This window comes from Urocitellus parryii, chromosome 3, assembly GCF_045843805.1.
Source record: "Urocitellus parryii isolate mUroPar1 chromosome 3, mUroPar1.hap1, whole genome shotgun sequence".
NCBI lineage: Eukaryota > Metazoa > Chordata > Mammalia > Rodentia > Sciuridae > Urocitellus > Urocitellus parryii.
In genome coordinates, this window is record NC_135533.1 from 50,598,786 (window position 1) to 50,621,496 (window position 22,711).

Consider the following 22,711-nt stretch of genomic DNA (forward strand, 5'->3'; position numbering starts at 1 on the left):
ATCCTCATCTAAGAAGACGTGGATTGAGACCAAATTTTATTCTAAAAAACCATACATACAACTGATTTAGAAACCATGTTAGCCCAAGGTCAGCAGCAGATGGAACCAGAATGAAGTCAAAGAAATATCTCCATTACAATTTATGCCACAAATAGGATCATAAGAGACCATTTATGAATGATTATAGATTAGTAAACTGAATAATCTAAAAGAAATGGAAAAATCATGAGAAACATATAACCTACAAAGATGGAATCAGGAAGAAATATAAGTTCTGAGAAGTACCATAAGTAGTAGGGAGGTGAACCAGTCATCAAAAATCTCCCAGAAAAGAAAAGCACAGTTCAAGATAGTTCCACTGGTGAATTCTACCAAAAAAAAAAAAAAAAAAAAAAAAAAAAAAAAACTTTAAAAAGAATTAAAGCCAATCCTTCTCAAACTCTTCTAAACATTGAATAGGAGATGGTACTTCCAAACTCATTTTACAAGGCCAATATTACTCTGTACTAAAGCCAGATAAATGTGACATAAGAAAAAAAGGAGGGGAAAAGTATTACCCAATCTATCATAAACAAAGGAGGAACATTCCTAACTAAATACTAGCAAACCAAATACAACAGTACATTAAAAGGATCATACACTGTGACCATGTGGAATTTATCCTTTGAATGTAATGAGGGCTCAAGATATGACAATCAATTAATATAATGTATCTCATTAACAGAATTAAAAAAAAAACAGCTAACAAGCATCATACTGGATGGTAAAATGTTGAAAAACCAGGAGAAATAAGGGTACCCACTCTTACTATTTTTATTCAACAGGTATTAAAAATCCTAGCCAGAACAATTAGGCAAGAGAAAAAAACTAAAATTTGTCCAGGAAAAGAAGTATAACTGTTTGTTAACAGACAACATGATTCCTACAGAATATCCTCAAGACTCCCTAGAAGAAATGTTAAATTAATATTAAAAATGAAATAAAGTTACAGGACACAGAATCAACATACAAAAATCAATTGATATTTATTTCCAAGTTTAAAATAAATATTTCTAGACATTCACAAAATGGTAGCTGAAAAGTAAGAAAAGAAATTCCATTTACAATAGCACAAAAAGAATTAAATACCTAGGAATAGACTTGACTAAGAAGGTAAAAGACATATATTGAAAACTACAAAACATATATGAAAGAAATTAAATAAGACACAAACAAATGGAAAATACATCTGTATTGAAAGGTGAATGGAAAAGAAAATATGGTACATATATCCTATGAATACCATTTATCTTTTTTTAATTTATTTTTTACGTACATGACAATAGTGGAATGCATTACACTCATTATTACCCATTTACAGCACAAGTTTTCGTAACTCTGTAAATAAAGTATGTTCATGCCAAATTATGCCATTATACATGTACTCTCTTTTTTTATCTTTTTATAAATAAAAAGACATTCTATAATATATAACAATATGTATGAACCTTGCTTGACATTATGCTAAATGAAATAAGCCAGTCACAAAAAGATAAATATTATGATTCCACTTTTAGAAGTTATCTAAAATAGTCAAAATTAGATAATCAAGAGTAGAATGGTTGCTTTAGGGTCAGGGAGGCAGGGAAATGGGAGATGCTTAATCAGTGGGCATAAAGCTTCAGTTAAACAAGACAAATAGGCTCTAGAGATCTACTACACAACTATGGTCAACAATATGCATTGACTGAGGGTAGATCTCATGTTAAAAGGATGCAATGAGTATTCTTAGCACCAGAAGAAAAAATACATTTAAAAAAAAACTATGTAGATTTCTAAATGTCAATAAGTTAGCACTCTAGTGGGGAAAAAAAAGTGAGAGAGAAATATTTCCCCACTACAGGAAAGCCTCCTCTTAGGTAAGAAGAACTGGGTCTCACAATGGCTCCTCCCTAACCCCAATCTGCTATTAAGATGGGACTAAATGAGAACCCCACAGGTTGGACCCAGTACCATCCTTGCTCAAAAGCCCTCACTTATACATTCACAAAATAATAGGTCTAGACTTTATCAGGGGATGTACAGGGTAAGTTTTAGATATGAAATGAGATTGCATTCCTAAGTGTTGCTATATTATTTGTAATTGTCAAAAATTATCAGAAAACTGTAATCTGTACTCAGCTTTTCTGAAAGGCAGGAAAAAAGAAATAAACAATTTCTTGTAATATCCCAATAGATCCAAATTGAGTAAACCAGTTACAGTAACAATAAAGGAAGAAATATAGTTGCTGTTTTATGTCAATTTGAGGCTTTCAAAATTGGAATGAAGACTGGAGCAGGGGTGAATAAAATGGAAAAATAGGAGGGAAGCTTCAAAACTGCACATCTCCTCTTCACTTAGAACTTTCTGACATAAATCATTATTTTTAAGTATATTTTCAAAGCAGAAATACATTTATTTTAACAGGAAAAAAATGTATTTCCAAAAATATAATGTTTCTAAATGACAAATTATTTTATTTTAAATATTTTTCTATTAACATTTGTAAATCAGTATTGATGTAAATCTTTAAATAACTTAAATTATCTGTTTAGCATACAAAACAACTATCTATGTATTTCCTAAGAAAACTGTTTAGTGCTCTTTCCCTCCTTCTCCTTCCCTTCTTTCCTCCCTCCCTCTCTAATCCTTTCTCCTCCCCTCTATTACTCTCCTCGGTATACTATTATTTTAACTTTATTATTTTTTCTTTAATTTTTATTGTTGGTTGTTCAAAACATTACATAGTTCTTGACATATCATATTTCACACTTTGATTCAAGTGGGTTATGAACTCCCATTTTTACCCCATATACAGATTGCAGCATCACATCAGTTACTCATCCCCTGTTTTACATATTGCTATACTAGTGTCTGTTGTATTCTGCTGCCTTTCCTATCCTCTACTATCCCCCCTCCCCTCCCCTCCCATCTTCTCTCTCTACCCTATCTACTGTAATTCATTTTTCCCCCTTGTTTTTTCCCTCTTCCCCCTCACTTCCTCTTGTATGTAATTTTGTATAACCATGAGGGTCTCCTTCCATTTCCATGCAATTTCCCTTATCTTTCCTTTTCCCTCCCACCTCTCACCCCTGTTTAATGTTAATCTTCTTCTCATGCTCTTCCTCCCAACTCTGTTCTTAGTTACTCTCCTTATATCAAAGAAAACATTTGGCATTTGTTTTTTAGGGATTGGCTAGTTTAATCTGTTGTCTGCTAAAAAAAAAAAAAAAGTACTATAAATATTTACAACACCTTCCTTCATTTTAGTTATAAATGGCTGTACTGAAGTTAAAAATGCCATCAGGTTAGAAAATAAGTGGAACTCTTCATCCATAAGATTTTTATAATATTAAAATTAAAGGAAGCTGGTAGAACCTATTTGGCAGCTTCAGAATTGTGACAATTGTTTGCAGCTCTCTGATGAGTTGGAAATCATTACAAAGGGATTTGAAATCCAGCGAAGAAGAAACATACTAAGCAAATGTAAAATCATCATTAAGGTTTATAGTATTCTAAGGGAGTTCAAAGAGAAGAAAGGCCAAATTGGGACATGTAATCCCTGAAAAATAAACCAGAGAAGAACAATGCCTTTGTAAATTAATTGCTAAATAGCAATGATTCAATCTAATATTCTGATGATTCTTCAAAATTCCCTTCTATTGTCCCTCTTAAAATTATTATTTTTAAAATATATGCCCTAAAGTTTAGTTGCTCCAAATGAACACACAAAAGATACACAATTAACTAACAAGGAACATTTTATTTCTCTTCTCAAAACAGTGGGCCATCTAAAGACTGGGTAGTTTCTGAATCTGGCTTTGTTTTGTGTTTTACATAATGTAGCCACAAGCCAACATTTCTCTAATTTGCCTCATACAATGAAGTTGGCAAAAGTGCCAAGGAACTATTGTTCACAAAAAGGTACTTTCCAACCTGGGTATTTAACAGTCACCATAGGCTCCATGTACTTGAATTTTTGTTCTCCAAAGAAATACTGAATTTTTTAAAAAAGAAACAAAAATGCTGAAACTGAATTTTATTTTTAATTTAATTCTGACACAGGGAGACTAGGACACTTTGTATTCGGATCAGAGCTGCCAGTCAAAGACTGACAGTCCAGTACTTTTGAGGCAGTGTTGGCATGCTGTCACTAAAATTGGAATGAAATTGCGTGGAGAACTCTCAGGGAAGTCTTCTGCAGCCACTGTCACCAGTTTTGCTGTGATGATGAATGGGGACAAGGGGCTTCTCCCAATAATATGTGGCAATATTGTGGCTTCTCCCATATCATCTGACAACATAAACCATGCAAAATGCAGTCTCATCCACTTAGGAAAATCTACTCTATCATCAGCTGCTAGGTGTTGGCATACCAAGTTGAACAGAGGAAGGCAAATTAGAGGCATCTAAGTCCAACTTAGGTCTGCCAGTTTTTCAAATCAAAGAATATCAGTCTTAGAAATTCTCCTTTTAAAATCCTGGTCCTTAAAAGTGCTTGGAGTTATCTATGAGGACTTAAAGAACAATTTGCCCACGTAAGAAAAAATTTTGCCCTCAAAAGTCACCTGAAATAGGAATTCATTGTTTATTCATGTGTATTTCATAACCCCAGGACATTTTGATCTCCCTCTTAGCTCTTCTCTGGACTACATAACCTCATCCCAATCTCCTTGATTCCTAAGGCTAACTTGGTAGTTTCTTTTTGTGTCTACTGCATTTTCTTTTCTCTAGCTTTTTCTTTCTTATCTATTTTTTTCTCCATCAGTACTTTGCCACAAGCCTCTCTCAACATCACATATTCATATTTTTTTGGCCCTCAGTTACTTTATATTTGATTTTAGTTCACCTGCGCTCCCCAACTGGGAGACAGTATAGAATAGCATTGGACGAAAGATCTTTGCATCAGTGAGCAGGAAGTACAATATGGGTCCTAGACATCTGTCAGGCAGGATATTTCTTAAATTATAATTTTAGAGTTCCAAGCATTAAGCCTCTCCAGCTGCAAAAGACAACGATATTGTATGAATATAATAAAAACTAGAAATTAGAAATTTGAAGTATCTCCTGTACTCCTTAGTAGTAGCTCTCCCACTCATAAGGGCTAGAAATCTCTAAAGAAGTTTTGAGAAGTGTAATGATGAATTTAGTTTAACACTATTTTAGTTTAACACTATTCCTATTATCCATTTATTGGAAAGTTGAAGAACTCTTGAAAAACACCTTTCTTTACCTGAATGCTGCTGACACTAAATTATAAAACTATTAATAAGTTCAGGAATATTCACTCATTCTCTTCAGTGCCCCCTCCCATAAGTTACCATGACAACACCTCCCCTGACCACCCCATTCTAGGAAAGCTAGACATGGGGAAGAGGCAAGCCCATTCTAGAACTGTTTCTGGAAAATAGATGTCCTGTTAATTTACATGTTCTTTCATAAATATCCCAACATTCTGGGATCTCCAGATTTTGGCTTCGAACAACATATTCAGATTTTCAATAGAATCAGTTGTGACCAGATTCAAATGTCATTCTTATGAGGCTTATCAGTTTTTCCTAAATCTATCTGCAACAGGTAATCACCCTCTTCATAAGTGAAACACTTCATGAGATTGCTTTCAAATGCACATTCATATGGCCAGTCCAGATTACACTCTGGCTCATGAATTTGCTATCCATCACCCCAAGACCCCTCCACAATAAAAGTTGGGAGGTGCAAGAGAGAATAAAGTGCTTATAGGCTATCGAATTACACAGAACATAGTGAAAATGTTACCAATCTAGAGTAGATTTTTAATAAATGCCCTGAATAGGAGAAGTAGCTCTTAACTTAATAGAAAAGAATAAGTAGAAAATCCACAATCTAAACTATAGTGTAAGAAGGCTTCAAAAGAATGTGATTTTCCCAAAGGAAACCCCATAGAGACAGAGCACACGGAGGCAGTAGTTAATTTGGTTTTAAGAGATTAACAACTATACTGAAAACAGTCTACATACAGAACCATTATAGTCTATTTCTAAGACCAGGATGGACACCCATCTTTTTCAACTGGCATTCACCCCTGGATAAGAAAGCACAGGACTTCTCTTAAAAGAAACTGAACAAAATTCTGAAAATACAAAGATTTCTAATATGTATACTATTCCTTCATATTAGGAAAAACTTCTTTCTTCTGTCATCAGGTGTGTCCCACCCTCCCTTCACCTGCACAGCATTCCTGGCCTGGTTTCCCTTTCTGATCAGGAATCCAGTGAGGAAAATGTCCATTATCTTTCATAACAGCAGAGGAAAACTACTTCAACTCTCCAGAAATGTCTAAAACCAAGTAGGACCAATCAGCAAGAAAGAGAGACCATAAGAAAACAAACCAAAAACTCATGTCTTGGAGGAAACTGAGGTATTCCACAGAACAAAAGTACTCCACTTTTTAAAAATGGTAAATACTATAGAGATTCAAGAGGAAAATACACCTACTGATATAAGATATTGTTAAAAGTCAACATGAGGGATTGGAGTGCTACTGAGTGAGATTAATGATATAGCTGGTGAAATTAAAAAGTTGAAAAGATTGTAAAATAAAACTGGAACATGTAGAATGCATACAGCTAAAAGATGAATATGAAGAAAAAAAACGTAAGTAAGATAAAGAATCAGCCCACATAGCATAGTTGTTAATAGAATTTCAAAAAGATTGGAGAAGACTGAGGAGTGGCATAATACCTAATAAATAATACAAAGACATTTTCCAGGGCTAAAGAACATGAATCTTCACATTGACAGGGACCACTGGGTCCTCTGTACAAGGAACAACAAAATGATGCTGAGTCACCCACATGTAATTTCTTTCAAAGCTATTTGATTTCTTATCAAAAGTACTGGATATTAAAAACAACAAAGTAATTTCTTTTAAATTCTGCTAGAACATTTTCTATCTATGCTTCCATATCCAACCAAACTATCCATGTAATTGTAAGTCAGGTGAAAGGTATTATTCAAATATTTTCTGAGATGGTTTTCCTCTCTTCTTCTATCCTATCATAGGAACTCATTTGAGGATGCCTTCCAAACTGTAGTAAGGAAACTAGGACGGAGGAAAACATGAATCCATGAGATGAAATTCCATCCCAGCAGGATAGCAAAGGGAATTCAAGGGGCAGTTTTTGTGCAGCAAACTCAGAGAGCAATCAGCCAAGCTTGGAGATAAGTTCAGAAAGAGAATCTCCATAGGGTGTTGAAGGAAGACTCCTGAGGACAATGAAGACAGAGAAGAGAGGACAGGACACCACAGATGTGCAAGGAAAAACAAGCTGAACAATGACTGGAAACATCAGGATAAAATGGGCGGGGCAAGGGGTGCAGGTTTCATCTAAATATGAAGAAAGAAATAGGCTCAGGAATGTTAACCAACAGACTGAGAATAAGAAAAAAGAATCCATCTGATCTTGATGCCAGCAATATTTTCCTCTGGGTGGCCCCAGGTTTGTGGCATCAGATCCTTTGGAGTAAAAAATGGAGTCAGCCCAGAAATTAATGTTTATATAATCAGAACAATGTAAATGTTTGTTTGCTTTCCATTTTGAGAGTCCACCAGGGACAAAGAAAGGAAATGATTGCTTGTCCTTCTAGGATACAATGTCAATGTTAACCTAACATTGTAGAAGTGAAAATGTGGATCAAAAAGAAAAAAAAAATGGAGGTGTGTGTTCACCTGGGATGAAAGAACAAAGATAGTATGTTTTCATATATTTTTCTTAAAATATATAGTTGAGATATATATCATAGGGTATATGTTGAAAGGTTGGGATCAGAAAAAGAGGTCTATTTTTCAGGGGCTCATAAAATTTACCTGAAGAAAACCCAGAATCTCAAAACAATCTCAAAGCAAACACTGGGAAGAGATGAGAATGGGAAGGATAGCAAAAGCAAACGAATTCTTAGCTTTCATCTCAAGTGAAAAATTTGAAATATAAAAATAATATCTGCAGTTAAAACAAATAATTATTTAAAAAATTAAAGGATGTTGCTTCTCAGGAGTCTGGAAAGGAGATCAGAGAGTCTTGATTTCTATTTCAATTTCATTTTTTGATTTCTATTTCAATTTTATTTCTATTTCTATTTTATTTTCTAAAATAAAAACTTCAAGAAAAATTAAAAGTGTTCAAGTGACATTGATATCATCATTAAGCACTGTAGGGACCCAATACCTTTTTCTAGGCTCATCAAATGCCTTGTTCAGTGTGCCAGCTACTGGTATAATAAACTATTACCTTAAAAACATTACTATTGTTACTGGCAGAACACTGAACATAAACAAACCCACTAATTTTGGCAATGTGTTGATTTCTGGAATATATCAGCTCTTTAGCTTGATGGACAGAAAGCATGATATACAGTCAGGTCAGTCTATGAATACAGACTGAAGGACAAATAAGAAAAAGATGTGGGGGACATGGAAAATCACCTATTCAGGAACATATTCCAAACCTGGATGTGAAAGTGTCTTTTTACAGAAGCCAGTGATTTTCCCCACATATTACACTGTCAGAGGTGAAGCTCCTCTGACAGGACAGACCTTTGTTTGAAATCACAACTACCTGAATCTTTGGATGTGTTTTCCAGCTCTGTTTTCACTTTCCTTTTTTTCTACAAAGCTGTCTTTTAAGTGCTTCATGATCTAAAATCCCTCAAGGCAATCTGAGTTCCATTTCTTTCCTTCCTTTCTTTCTTTTTTAATTAGATACTCACAAAGTGCAATGTCCTTTTCTTTTTCTTTTTTTAACACTCTATTTTTTTTTAACTTTTGGGGGGAGGGGAGACTGTTCTGCAAACTGACACAGAGACTACATCTATTGTCTGATGCTATTGATCGACCAGGATGTCGGGGTGTGGAACCAACACTTCCTGTGAAGAGGATCACTGATGAATGCTGACTGTATTAGGCAAGGATGGCATAACATGACTCACAATCTTCTGTCAGCCCTACTGAATTCCAAGCTCTGTCACAAACCTGGCTGGCTAACCCCTTAAATTCTCAGGTGGTTCCTATTCCCCAGTTAACTTTGTGCTGCTATACCCTGTAAAGGTAGGTAACAGAGGCTTTAGAAAATGAGCTAAAAATCTGCTACTTGACCCATGAATTTTGTCTTCAAGCCTGAGGAAAGAAAGAAAATATTAAGCAAATCACCACAATTAAATAATCAGCTATCAATACAGGACTCAGGAAATTATACTTGTTTATAGACAACATATTTCTTGATAGTGTAAGCCTATGGTACTCACATTAATGAAGCACCAACTCCTTAAAACAACATTCTCTTTCCTAAGGGGCTACTATGTATCTTACTCAGGTAACTTAATTTCCAAGTGTGATTTTAAGGATTTTTTTACACCTTTATTTTATTTATTTTTTTATGTGGTGCTGAGCATCAAATTCAGTGCAATACACATGGTAGGCAAGTACTCTACTACTGAACCACACCCCCAGCCCCAGATTTTAGGGTTTTTGCCCAAATATCTGTCATCACCCAACAAATGACCCTCTCTACTATTCCCCCAGCATAGTATATATTTAAGAAATATGACAGAAGCTGATAGGAGGCAGCCACTGTAGAATGCTACATGCTCTGAGCCTTTCCCAAGAACTGTAGCTAGAAACCCAGGGAGAACTACTTCTTTGTTATGAAGTAGTTCAGTCTCTTCATCTGTAATTATGCTTAACATTCGCAAAGCCAATATGTCATGTGGACCTGGCCCCAAATAGTGTAATATTTACAAAAAACAAATTTCTATGCTATGTCAATATTTTGTGACATGAATATTTCTTGACATTATTCACAAATACCAAAAAAGATTCAATTCATAGCATAAAGCAAAAATTATGAAAGTCATTCCCCTATCTTTTAATATTTCTGATACTTACAACTGTACCCGTCTCTTCCTTCCTTTAAAACTCTACAGAAATTTCTCCAAAATCATCCCAAATTCTCCTGTTACTTTTTCTGCCCCTCCCGATGATATTTTTAAGAATTTCCTTTTTTATCCCGTCATAACTCAACAAAGATTCCAACCTCACATGCCCAGGGTGTGAATTCCCTCCAGTCTGAATGCAGAAGTGGATATTCCTTCCTTTATTATCAAAGTCTAATTATAGAATAAACATATACTCCCAGCCTCCCTCAATTCTGCTGTTTCCTTTCTAGATCAGGGTCTGTCCTTTCCAGGAGCACAGAATGAGCAGTCCTTGACTCCAGGAAAATATCCTAGAGCCAAACCCTGTGATCATTCACTCAACTGCTGACAGTAAGGCCTTCACATCTTTGCACAGCTGTCCTCTTCCAGCAGATAACTCTATTCAAAACTCAGAACCCTGTGTCTTAGCCCTTCTTCATCAATTCCTTAACTTCCTGCAGCACTGGTTTCCCAGTTTAACATTTAGAAGTAGAATTTCAACTCAAAGCTCGTCCAGCCACGGAAGCCATTCATCCCTCTCATTTCATAAGATACTTGATATCTTGGGAGGTAAAGTTAAAAAGCTATTTACCGATATGCAGTTACCAAGAGAATTTCCTATGCAGTCTAATTTACTGTGTTAAACTGAGTGTCAATTTTCTGAATTTTTAAAAGTAATCCAAAAGAAGTAAAAAGAAGTAATACAAACCAAATAATAGTAAGACATTATTCTAATCTCAGGGGAGAGGCAACATTTCCCTCCAAGTTTAGGATAGTATTCCAGGGACAATACTGATAACAATCTTCTAAATTTCTATGAAATTTCCAAACCATAAATACTGTGAAATTCTACTCTATGTTCTAGATGATGATCTACTCCAAAAGACACTAGACATGACATTTTACATTCTATTACTACAACAACAGAAAACTTCAGCTACCTCATGGAACTTAGTATAAAGCCTATATAACAACAACAACAACAAAAATTGTAAGGAACTTAAATATTCATCGAAATTTCTCAGCAATGTCAAAACATGAATTCTTATGAAACCCATGTAAGCCAGTACAATTACTGAATCCTTTTCCCATCCCTTTTGAGCATGCTTACTCTCATGGAAGGTCTCTCAATTTCAAACACTGATTTTTCTCTCCCTTTCTTCTCCCTCTCTGTACATGTATCTTTTCCATTCTGTAGCTGCCCCAAAGCCTCCCCCCAAACCCAACCCATGCTCCTTTCCCTATTTCCTGCTTTCTCTTGTCCTAGACACATTGCTTCTTGCTCTGCTCTATTCACTGTAAATCAGTCAAAATAATTTCAATGATGCCTGATTCTTTTCTCATTCATCGGCCTTATTCTCTTGAGAGTTTGATATTCATATTTCTCCTATTACATATGAATAATAATACTCATCATAAAAGATTGGTTGTAAACTACAGGAAAAGATATATTTATGCATATCCTGGACACAGGTTTTTAAGAGTTTTTGCTTAAAGAAATAATAGTAGTGAGATGGGGAGCAGGATACCATTAAGCAAGAATCCTGCACCCTTCTGGGTGCAACCTCTCAATCTCCCTATTGCATTCCCACTTCACACCTTGAAGTCAGAAAGGAGTAGGGGAAAGGAGAAGGCTAAGGATGACAAGAAGGAAATTTGCAGTTTGGGAGAGGAGTAAGGGTACAGAGAGGAACAGCGGGGCTTAGTGTGTCTGCTTGCTTCATGAGCTGAACTGTGTATTTGCCAGGTGGTGAGGAGGGCAGAGGCGGCCACTGAGCTCCAGAACAGCTGCTCCATTCTCTCCTTCCACTCAACATTTGAGAGTCTGGGCAGTTTGGGGGCAGCCACGAGGGAGCAGCAGCAGATGGCTGCCATGCTCTGGAGGTGTACTCTTGAATGGTGAGGGCTCCAGTTACAAAACGCAGCGATATTTATATGCCTTAAGTATAATCTATGAGAAGGCTGCAAAGAGACACATTCATGGAAAATTATCATTTTTAATTGGAATTTTAATTTAGCTCTCTAATTTTAGTAGCAATTTTATATTATATATCAGCCATAGTACAGTTATTAATATTAAAGAAAAATAAAACTTTAAAAATATTTTTTGACTTCTCATCCAGGTCTTATGTACTTGAAGCAGGGGTAAATAATTAAGTGACAAGGTTTATGAGGGAATTTTTCAGATTCAATCCACAATGACTGTGAACTTAGACCATGTGCCAGTGAGAAGACCATAATTTTCCATAGGCATTATCTTATGTGAAGCAGATGAAAGTCTTTTTTCCAAGTAAGGGGTGAAAGATCTCATTTAAAAAAAAAAAGACCCAGGAAACAAAACTCTAGACGTTCATTTCTGTTTAAATGGATGCCAATCCAATTCTGACCAAATTTTTACTCATTTCAAAATATGTCAGAAATTCTCCCAAAGAAAGGGACAGAATTGAGTTTCAGACTTTTTGTTTGTTTGTTTTTAATGTGGTTTTTCGTGGCTGGTATTTTCTATTCAAAATTATTACAGCCCTCACAAATAATAGCTTATAATTCCATGGCATTTTAAAGTTCGCCAACTATTTTCACACACAAAACTCTTGACCTTTAATTTTTTTTTTTATAAAACAAGAACCACTATATAATAGAAAACTTCAATTCATAGATGAGGAAAGATTTCAGAGCAGTAGTATACTGGCTGGAGTTGGCTTTCATACTGGAGAAGCAACATGTTCATAATCCTACAGCTGGCAACACACATTACAACTAGGCTTTGCTGTAATGCTGGCAGGACCACTGTCCAACTGTTTTATGGAAAGGGCAGAAGTAGTCATTACTCCAGGGAAAAAAAATCCCATTGCCTGTCTTACAGAGTGCCTGAGAGTACCCACCATCCATCAACCAAACTGAAGCTCAGCCTCTGTCTCCTGAATTCACCCACTAAATCATTCACTTATGAATTTTAAACTGTGGCATTGAAAGGATTAGTGAAGATTACTAACTTAAACAATGAGATAATTATTTGGTACTCTGCTATGAATCATTGTTACAGAACTAATTACTAAATAAAATTTTAATGTTGCTATCCTTGCCTCAAAGGTCCCTAAATTTCTTAAAATAAGATCAGCTCAATATTAAGTTCAAGAATTAAGGTGTTTTGTAAAATGAATACTAGCTTATTCCAAATAAAAAACTAAAGAAAAGACTATAGTTAGGATAAAAGATGAGGGGTTTTTGTTTATTTGTTTGTTTGTTTCCTTTTCTTTTTTTCCAGTAAATAAGCTATAAGTTAAGGCATGCCTGTTCACTCATATTTTGAATGATCCAATAGTACTGGTAAATTGTGATTGTCTCTGAGGGTCATCTTTTCTAATAGACTGATACACTTAATCTTCTTAATGTGCAGTTGTCATTAGGTCATTTCTTTACAGTGACTGAGACCAGTTACAATGTAAAATCCACACTTAAAATTGAGATCAAATTCTAAAATTTGCTTCTTATAGAAACCTTCTAAGATTTTGGTTCCTGTGCTCTCTATTCCTCAGGGAAATTCTGACATTCCCTCTTTCTGCCTTGGTGCAATCTACTCCCTACCCCTCTGGTATGTCCTGCTTTCCTATACTTTATCTAGAACATTCTAGAGCCATCAAAACAAATCTGACTTCCTTGAACCTTTCCTTTCTTCTAAACTCCATTCCTCTTGTATTCTTACCTATTTGAAATTCATTGTGTTCACCACCTTCTACTGTCCAAACAGTCATGAACTTTTCCTTGATTCTAATTCTCTGATATTCCTAAAAGCATGCACACAGGAGTCACATACATATTTATATATGTTCTTGAATTTCACCTGTGTTTCCACTAGTCAAGAGAAACACAATAAGTAACTTATTGGTAATTTTGGTTTTCTATAAAATGGCCTTTCTGAGAGTCCTTAATTCCCAGGGTTATGATTAGGATCAAATGAGTTAATAAGTATAAAAGTCAAGGTAGGTGGAAACTTCAACTTAAGCCAGCATTTCTCAAAGTAGATTTCAAGGGATATGAGTTCTGCAAAACATTGCTTGAATAAAAGGGAGTTTGAAGTTAATACATTAAATTGAATCCAGTACATCTAATGTACCCATCTCAGTCAGTTGCAATGTACATTAGCACTTTTCAGGCTCTAAACTGTCTCACAGGAAAACAAAGCAAAAAAAAAATTGTCCTACCATCCCCTAAACTTATTTGTTCACAAAGCTTTTGTGTGCATATATAATAGCTATTTAAAAGCCAGCCAAATTGGTGTTCTAAGGAAAGTTTTGAGAAAATGCTGACTTGGACAAGAACTATAGTTTTCATCTTGGAAAATATTTCAGACTCAGGTTTCTAACAGTTTTAGTTTTTGTTTGTTTGTGTGTGTTTGTTTGTTTTTTGTTTTTGTTTTGTTTTTTTGGTTTTTTTTGTTTTGTTTTGTTTTGTTTTGGTTAAAGAGACCATCTCCAAACGTTCAGAGTCATCACAAACCCTGAAAATGAACCAAATTTTATCTCTTGGGTAGCTCTGCTACGAGGTTAGCAGAATAGTACTGACTTTCCAAGGTTCATTATTTCTTAACAATAACTCAACAACTTTAAGGTTATGAAAATGTTCTGTTTTTCATGTGATATTCAACAATTGCTTGTCCAGCCAGTAGCAGATGTGAAACATCATCTCAGGAGACAAGTTCAACACACAAATATGTGAAAATGTATAAAGAGTGGGCAGAAATTCTCAAAAGAGTCTCTAGAAATGGGTAAGCATAGCTGGTAGTTCATGAAGGAGGCAGAACTGGGATGTGGTCACTAAACCTGTGTTCTACTACATCCATCTCCAAAAATCAAATTCTTTACTTCTTTACAGTATTCAAGGTAAAAGGGCAATAAACACTTGTGCACTGATTGTCTCAATGCCATAAGCTGAATGCAACCAAATCTGTGAGGGTACAGTGGGAATTCTGAATTCACTTTATTTTATTTTATTTTTTATGGGAACAAAAATAAGCTGAGCTTACCTTTATTGCCCATTCGTGGCTGGCTCTTCTCTAAGCTATCACATCCCCTAATTCCTCACAAATGTAGACCTTAACTCTCCTTTTATTTTCACAGAATAGTGTTTTTCCAATAAATTAGTATTTCACAAATCACATTAGTCATTTCTACTTATCCTCATTTGAATTCAATATACCTAATAGGACATCAAGCTTTCCTATGACAGAGCCCTATTTAAAAAAAATGTGTTATGAAATCATGCTTTTGTGAGAGCAAAAGTAATGTCAAATTCCTTGCAACAATTTTTATATTTTTTTAAAAACAACTGTCAGCTAAATTATTAAGTCATTATTATTTTCTTCCATTTTAGTTCTAGTTTTCTTAGGCTGGGAGTAGTCATATTTCTTCATAATAAATACCCCAAATTTTATCAACCATAAATGGAAGACCTTTGAATCCTTAAACACCATGAGGTGTAGCACCATCTACATAGATAAATGAGGTCATAAACATATTAGGATCCCTTTTAATTTTGAACAAAAAAATAAGCAGAGAATTACATTCTAACCTAACTCTTGATATCTAAAATATCTAATTAGGAAAAGAAATAGATCTGGAAGAAATTTTAGTGAATAATTATAGCAAATTCCTGATTTTATAAACATGAAAATTGAAGCTCTAAATATTGAGTAACAGAGTATGAACCCATCTGAGGCTTAGTCTTCTAATTCTCAATTTTACCTTCCACATTTATCATAGAGCTCCCCAGGATCTCTCTCTGAAGAGTGAGGTATTTATTCCAAACTGAACAAAGCTTTCAGAAGGGATGTTTAACCCTTATATTTAATGTAGAATATGTTTTAGAAAAAAGAAAGGATTGCAAATTTCTGCAACTTCACCTGGAGCCAAGGGATCTCTAACCTCAGTGAAATGGTATAGGGAACTAAACCAGCTTCTGGCTGTTTCCCTTCCCTCAGTCTTGAAGAAAGATGTCACATGTCCCATTAGAGTTTTGGCTCAGTTGAGAGGTAGAGCAACTTTGTTTTGTGTAATTTCATGCTCTAACTAGTAGTAAAGGACCTCAACCTACAGCTGGGGGCTACATGCTTTATTCAGATAATATTTCAGTTCTTAGTTATAATTCTTTTGTATTTTGTATATTTTATATAACACTGAAGAGCCCTCTGAGCTTTTAAAAGTACCCTAGGATATAGAGCGCACATTTATTTTAGTAAATCTGCCATTTAAAAAAAAATTCTTTACCCATTATTTTTCTATTCTAGAGTATCATTTTATGTTTATGACCTTATTTAACCTACTTAATCTACTCATCATGGCACAATTGTACTCACTTTGCTCCTCACAAGGTTAAAATTAGGATTAACATACCATTTATGCTTATTTTTATTACTTTATTATTCTCATAAAAGTCTAGAAGGACCATCTTCCTTTATCCTTCTTTGATATTCATTTAAAGAGACATTTTCTAATTTATATTATTTTCTTCTTTAAGATACCTTATATTCTTTCGTTTGTCTCCAATTTGACCTCTATCATTTTTTTTCAGGTTTCTTTTTCTTTCTGAGTTATTTTCATTATTACTTATCCAATTAAGCTCTTTTCCCATTTTTGTACTACTAACAATTTTTAATATCCCATTTTTCCTTAATAAACCATCAAAGTCCCTCAATATTAGTAGATTACCCCAGGAAACTCCCTCCATCTGGATCTAGATAACCAAATTTAGCTTCTCAATTACTAATTGGATTCAGATCTGATGTGACATAATTATGTATGTTTTTAAAATAGTGAAGCAATTATTTTACTTACTCTAATGAACAGTCTGGAAGAATCTATTGGTTATTATTCTTGATGAGAAAAATCAAATCTATTAACTGAAATTCACTAAATCTATTTCTTCTTCCCCACTTTCTCACTTGTTTGTTCACTTATTTTTTTTCCTATTATGATAAATGTTCCATAGTAAATCCCTTTAAATAAGTTATGGAAGAAGTCTAGAACAAAGAAAATGACTAGATGAAGGAGAAAGAATCAGACAATTAGATAAAATAGAAATGAAGTTAATTCTTAATTACAGTCTAATTCTTAATTATAGCTAATTCTTAGTTACCAAACTCATGGATCCACTTTTTCTCCAGCCAATATTAACTATGCTGCCAGAAACATACTCCTAAAGTTTGAAGATAGGGCTCTCTCTTGAAAAACTCATTGTATCTTAAAACATACTAAACATGTTCTCCTGGTTTTTGAGACCCTGTAAAATTTAACTTGGAGTCATTTCCCTTCATGTCTCACATGTTCTCTGATCAGATTATCCTCTGCTCTGGAGCATCTCAGGATCCCTTAGTTCACAAAAGAAATGGCATCTTTTTTCACCTCCCTATGGAAAGCATAGACAACAGTGTTCAACCATATCATCGCACTTACATTTGCATTATGAAGTCCTTGAATAGGCAGGATAGTTCTGCCCATCAATGGTACTGTTCCTCAATCATAAGAGGCTACTCAGAAACTCTAAGGCCCTCTGGAGAACAGGAAGTTCTGCAAATGGTGTGGATAGGAAGAAGAACCAGTGGTTACAGTACACCAACTCCTATAGAATTTTACCTGGCCCCATACATCTATTTCTCTGCTCCCATGTATGATTTTGAACTTCCCTGGGTTTTTCATCTGCCTAGATTACATAGGCCTAGTCCTTGGATATCTTGATAATGTAACCATCATGTCACAGGGGACCTCCAATGGGTAGATCAATATTAAATCAAGTGGAACAGTATTTGAAAAGTTTGGTCTTTACTCTGATGTTCTGAATAGAGAATATCTGTAAAAAGAGATGACTGCACCAGGATAACTTTTCTGTGCCCATTCAGTAAACCCAAAATATGTTTTTATATTTTAAAATGTTTGCTCTATGACTTATATGCTTTGGGAAAAAAAAAAACAGAAATTTGAGCAAACTTTCCAGCAGCATTTCACTTCATTAAATCAGTCTTTACCCCATACCTGTAATATAGTATCTACCACATGGAATTCTGATTACTCGTTTGGCTTTTGCAGTAAAGGATCAATCAAATACATATATATTATATTGGGACTTCCTCAACTTGCTTGGAATGCAGAAAGAAATAATTCCCCAGGTTTCCCCCTTTTTTTTTTAAGGAATTTCTGTTCTGGATAAATGTCAACTGTTTTAAACCAAAATCATTAGATTCACTAATTTAATAAAGGAACAGCTTTTATATGATGAAGGATAACAACATAGTCCTGAAGTAGCGATTGATTGAATGGAGTTGAAACTGTTTGAGGGAAGACCTGTTTGCTTAGGAGTCATGCATTTTCTTTTTGCCTCTGTGTCCCTGTTTGCAGATTTGCTTGCATTTGAAAATACTTTCTTATATTATCTTTCTATCTATCTCTCTCTCTATCTCTATCTCTATCTTTATCTCTAAATATATATTTATATCTATATCTATCTATATATTTATCATCTATCTGTGTATAAAAGTCCACTGTGTGAAATAATAATTATAAAAATAACTCCCTTTCCTACAAGTATGAAAGTCAGTTCCCTGAGTTCTTTCTCTACATTCTGTTAGAACTTTAAATACTAAGTTAGCCTGCCTTCGTACTCTATCCTGAAAATCTTTTGTTTGCCTTCCTTTCCTGTAAGAAGATGATTAATCTTCAAAGCTGTATTTTTGTTTATTAGATGCTAATTTATTCTTTTCAAAAAGTCATTTTGGTGTCATTATTTGTATTTCTGTTTATGAGCTAGCAGACATTTTGAATAAACATTAAGATTATTAAATTTTAACCACATTCTTGCCAAGTCCTAAGTAGACCCTTGGTAAGCACTAACTGAGCATATCGTGAATAATATCTTGATTCGAACCAAATTATGATTGTCATACTGGTTTTACACTTAATATATGTCAGGCTATGTTACAGGACCTTTATAGATGCAATTCATTTATATCAAGAACACTACGAAGCAGATATGACAGCTTCTATGCAGATGAAGAATTTGAGACCAGTAAAGGTAAAAACAACATGATTGGGGCCACACAACACATGAAAGGAAGGTCAGAATTCATCTTTTGGACTTTGAGATCTTGTTCTTGGCCATTATATTATGATACATTTAATATTTATAATAAGCCTATTATTCTACTTAGCAGATGGGAAAACTGAGGCTTAGCATTCTAGACTTCATCAAAAGTTACTTTTATATGGAATGACCCAAGAAAAAGTTAAATCAAGTTCAAGGAAGCCCCTTTCCTACTTGTCACTCTTCCAATTAACATTGTGCCAACTAATTGTGGTTGAGACACAAGTGTGGATTTACTATTCTTCACTATTTTTATTTATCTCAAAATTACTTGCTAAAGAAAAAGAAAAAAATATAACTAATAACATTTTATACGTGTCTCATTCCTACAATAATCCAGAAAAATTGGCTCTGGTTGAAAAGTATAAAAAAGTGAGCCCTGAGTTATTTTGGGCCCATCCAGTCACCTCAATACACCTTCTCCCTGTGGACTCAGCAGCATATGGCTGTGCTTCTCATGGTTCAGGCTCCTCTGTTTATTCTGAACCTCTAGGTTACAATATGTTTTGTAATCACTAATAAGGACCACCTGTCTCTTGAGAGATTCCACCATATAAAAATAGAGACCTAATTGTTCAAATTCATTCTCAGATAGACAATACATACTTCGTGTGTGGACCAAGATTACTGAACAGAATACCTAAATGAAAATAAATTATACTAACTGATTATAATTGCTAAATTAAAAACATATGTCCTTTATATAAAAAAGAAAAAAGAGACAATAATATTTGAAACAATAAAGGCTATGCTTTGGAGGATATGAAATGCCTTAGACATTTTCCAGAGAAAAAGAATAATCTGCTGGTTTTAAAAATTTATTCAGTTTACTAAAATATATTCAGTCCAAATTTGCTGCATTCAAGTATGCTTAACCATATAGTCTCTTGTGTAAAATCATGTTTAAATTCAGCGCCACCCCCTCAAAAAAAAAAACAAACAAACAACAACAACAAAAACCCTGGCTTTAAAAACAAGCAGAATTCAGTTTAGTAAATACAGCCATTTACTGAAGTTAAATAATAATTTTAAATAATTTTATAATAAATACATTATACACAAAAAGTTTTATAATAAATAAATTAACACAAAATGTTAGCAAATGCTAACATTGAGAGTATAAAACCAATTGTAATTCTGGTTTAACAGAATAAGAAGAAATAATGTATATGGAAATAAATTCTCCTTTCAGTACCTCGCTTTACTCCCTACCACAATTCCCATCAGGCCACATAGGAACTTGTCCCTAGGCTTCCACTGCAAAACTATGACCACACCTTCATCAGCACACCTTTCTCGTTACAGGAGAACTGTTGGTTTGAGGGTCTGTCTCCCCTTCTAATCTGGGACTTCCCTGTGAGCAGAGACCCACAGCCTCTAGTCTCAATCCCTAGCAACTTGTACAAGCACAGAATGAACTTAACAAGCCTGTTAAAAATAGCTGCCTGTGCCTCTTGTCTGCTTGAAACGTTGTACTCTTTGATCACAGACTGGTGACTGCAATAAATAATGCTTCATTGTGTACTTAAAAATTGCTGAAAGAGTAGATTTTAAGTGTTTTCACCACACACACACACACACACACACACACACACAGACAAATGAATAGTATGAGGATGGATTTGTTCATTAGCCTGCTTTAAAATCATTCCACATTGTAAACATATATCAAAATACCACATTGTACTATATATAATATTAGTCAAATAAAAAAAATTAAATGTGTTTTAAGAAAGTATTGCATGGTTTAAACATAAAAACTTGAAAAATAACACACACATACACATAACTGCCTACGTGATAATTTCTACTCAAAAAATACTATAGAAAAATAAGCAATGTGTTTACATTATGTAAAGTTTACTTTTTAAGGTAAATATCAACTATCAAAGATAGGCAGAAACAACTAACTGTGGGGACAAAAGATTAGCATTTAAATGGAAGATTCTTGGAACTTTATAAAGCAAACTCAAGTACTTCTTCTAAAAGGACCTTCACTTCCCTACTCAAAGCACTTATTGTCACATCTCTCACTGATCCCATAGAATCATGAGATACAGAGTAATTGTGTGCCAGGCACTTATTGTGTTATTTGTTTTAATTCTTATTATAACCATATAAGGTAGTTGCAATTACTATTTCCATTTTACTGATGATGCAACTCAGGCAAAGAAATTGGTGCCTTGCCTAAGATTTAAGCATAACTTTTAAAAACCAGTAGCTTTCCAGGCAGGTATCTGATCCATCTTCCAAGGATAGTTTGTTTGCAACAATAGTCCCCAAAATTCAATCCATGATTTATAACTCTCTCCACAGCCTCATTCACTGTTCTCTTCTGAGAGTTGCATTTTCACAGTTTCAGTGAAAGTAGCACTACGGTATAGTTACAAATGATCATAATCATGCACGAGAAATAATTCTTACAAATTGTTTTGATATATTTTATGAACGATAACATGATTGTAAACATAAAACTTTCATGCATCATTAAATGTACATAAAAGAGCAGCTTGAGATTCAATATGAAGTTTCATAATAAATACATTATACCCATATAAATGAGTGTGTGGGCACTTTGTGAATAACCATTTTAGGTGTCTTATTACTATATACTAGTGCATGTATTTCTTAAACACTGAATTTTGTTATGGGAATCCTTAATCATAAGAATGTAATAGGCAATTTTGACTTTGATAAAAGTCAGAGAAACGTAGCTTCCCTCTTTAAACCCTTGTCAAATTTTGTCATGTTGAATAATTTTACTTCACATAAATCTACTTCCAAATGAACATTTGACAAAAAGTTAATAATTTTCATGTAATTAACAACTTATGGAATTTTCTATGCATGTTTCAGTAAGTCAGTTTGGATTCAGAACAATGTATGTTTCATGAAGCACTTACATGCAGTAAATTGTAGACACATTGTCTTACATACTCCAATAGTTGGAAACATGAGCTGTCTCTGCATGGCTGAATGCAGAGCTATGATAATTATCAAGAAGTCATTTCAAAGAAACTATAAATCATACTCTAGTTTTATTTTTTTCTCATTATCTACATCTTTGCTGAGAATACCATGACAGATGCTGCCAAAACGTATTACTTCAGGAGACATATTTGGACCTACAGAAATAGAAATTTGTAAAATACTAACTGATGTCTTTTGAATGGGTTCAAACACAAGAAAGCCTATGCACCTCCCAACAGGATTGCCATAGCTTAGAGAACCAAGAAGAGGAGACACTTTTCATTAGAAGAAAGGGTGAATTATTTATACATTTGAACAACAGAACAATGGAAGACGTTCCTAGTTTAGTAGAAGCATTTTAAAAGCATCTTAATATCTACAGAGGAAGCATTGCTGCTGTTGTAGTGATTCCTTGGCCACTTAAATGTCTGAAAACAGTCCTATGTTTCTGAGGAAGAGATGCTGTATGAATGAGTTCCCATTCTTACCCAACACCTCTGGGCACACTCTCTATACCCAAAGAAGCCACATGCCCTGATATAGCAAGAGCTGTTAAAATGTGAAATACCTCTTAACCCATTGGTAAACAGATGCTGCTCCAATATTTCCCTCCACCTTAAACCCTCCCTACCCTGCCATGCC

At 34.4% G+C, this 22,711-nt stretch overlaps 1 protein-coding gene across 1 annotated transcript in view; it reads right to left on the bottom strand.

Annotated features, from left to right (window-relative positions):
• Positions 1–22,711, bottom strand: part of Grm8 (glutamate metabotropic receptor 8) — a 738,202-nt gene that overhangs the window by 109,288 nt on the left and 606,203 nt on the right. The gene's annotated exons all lie outside the window — the stretch shown is intronic.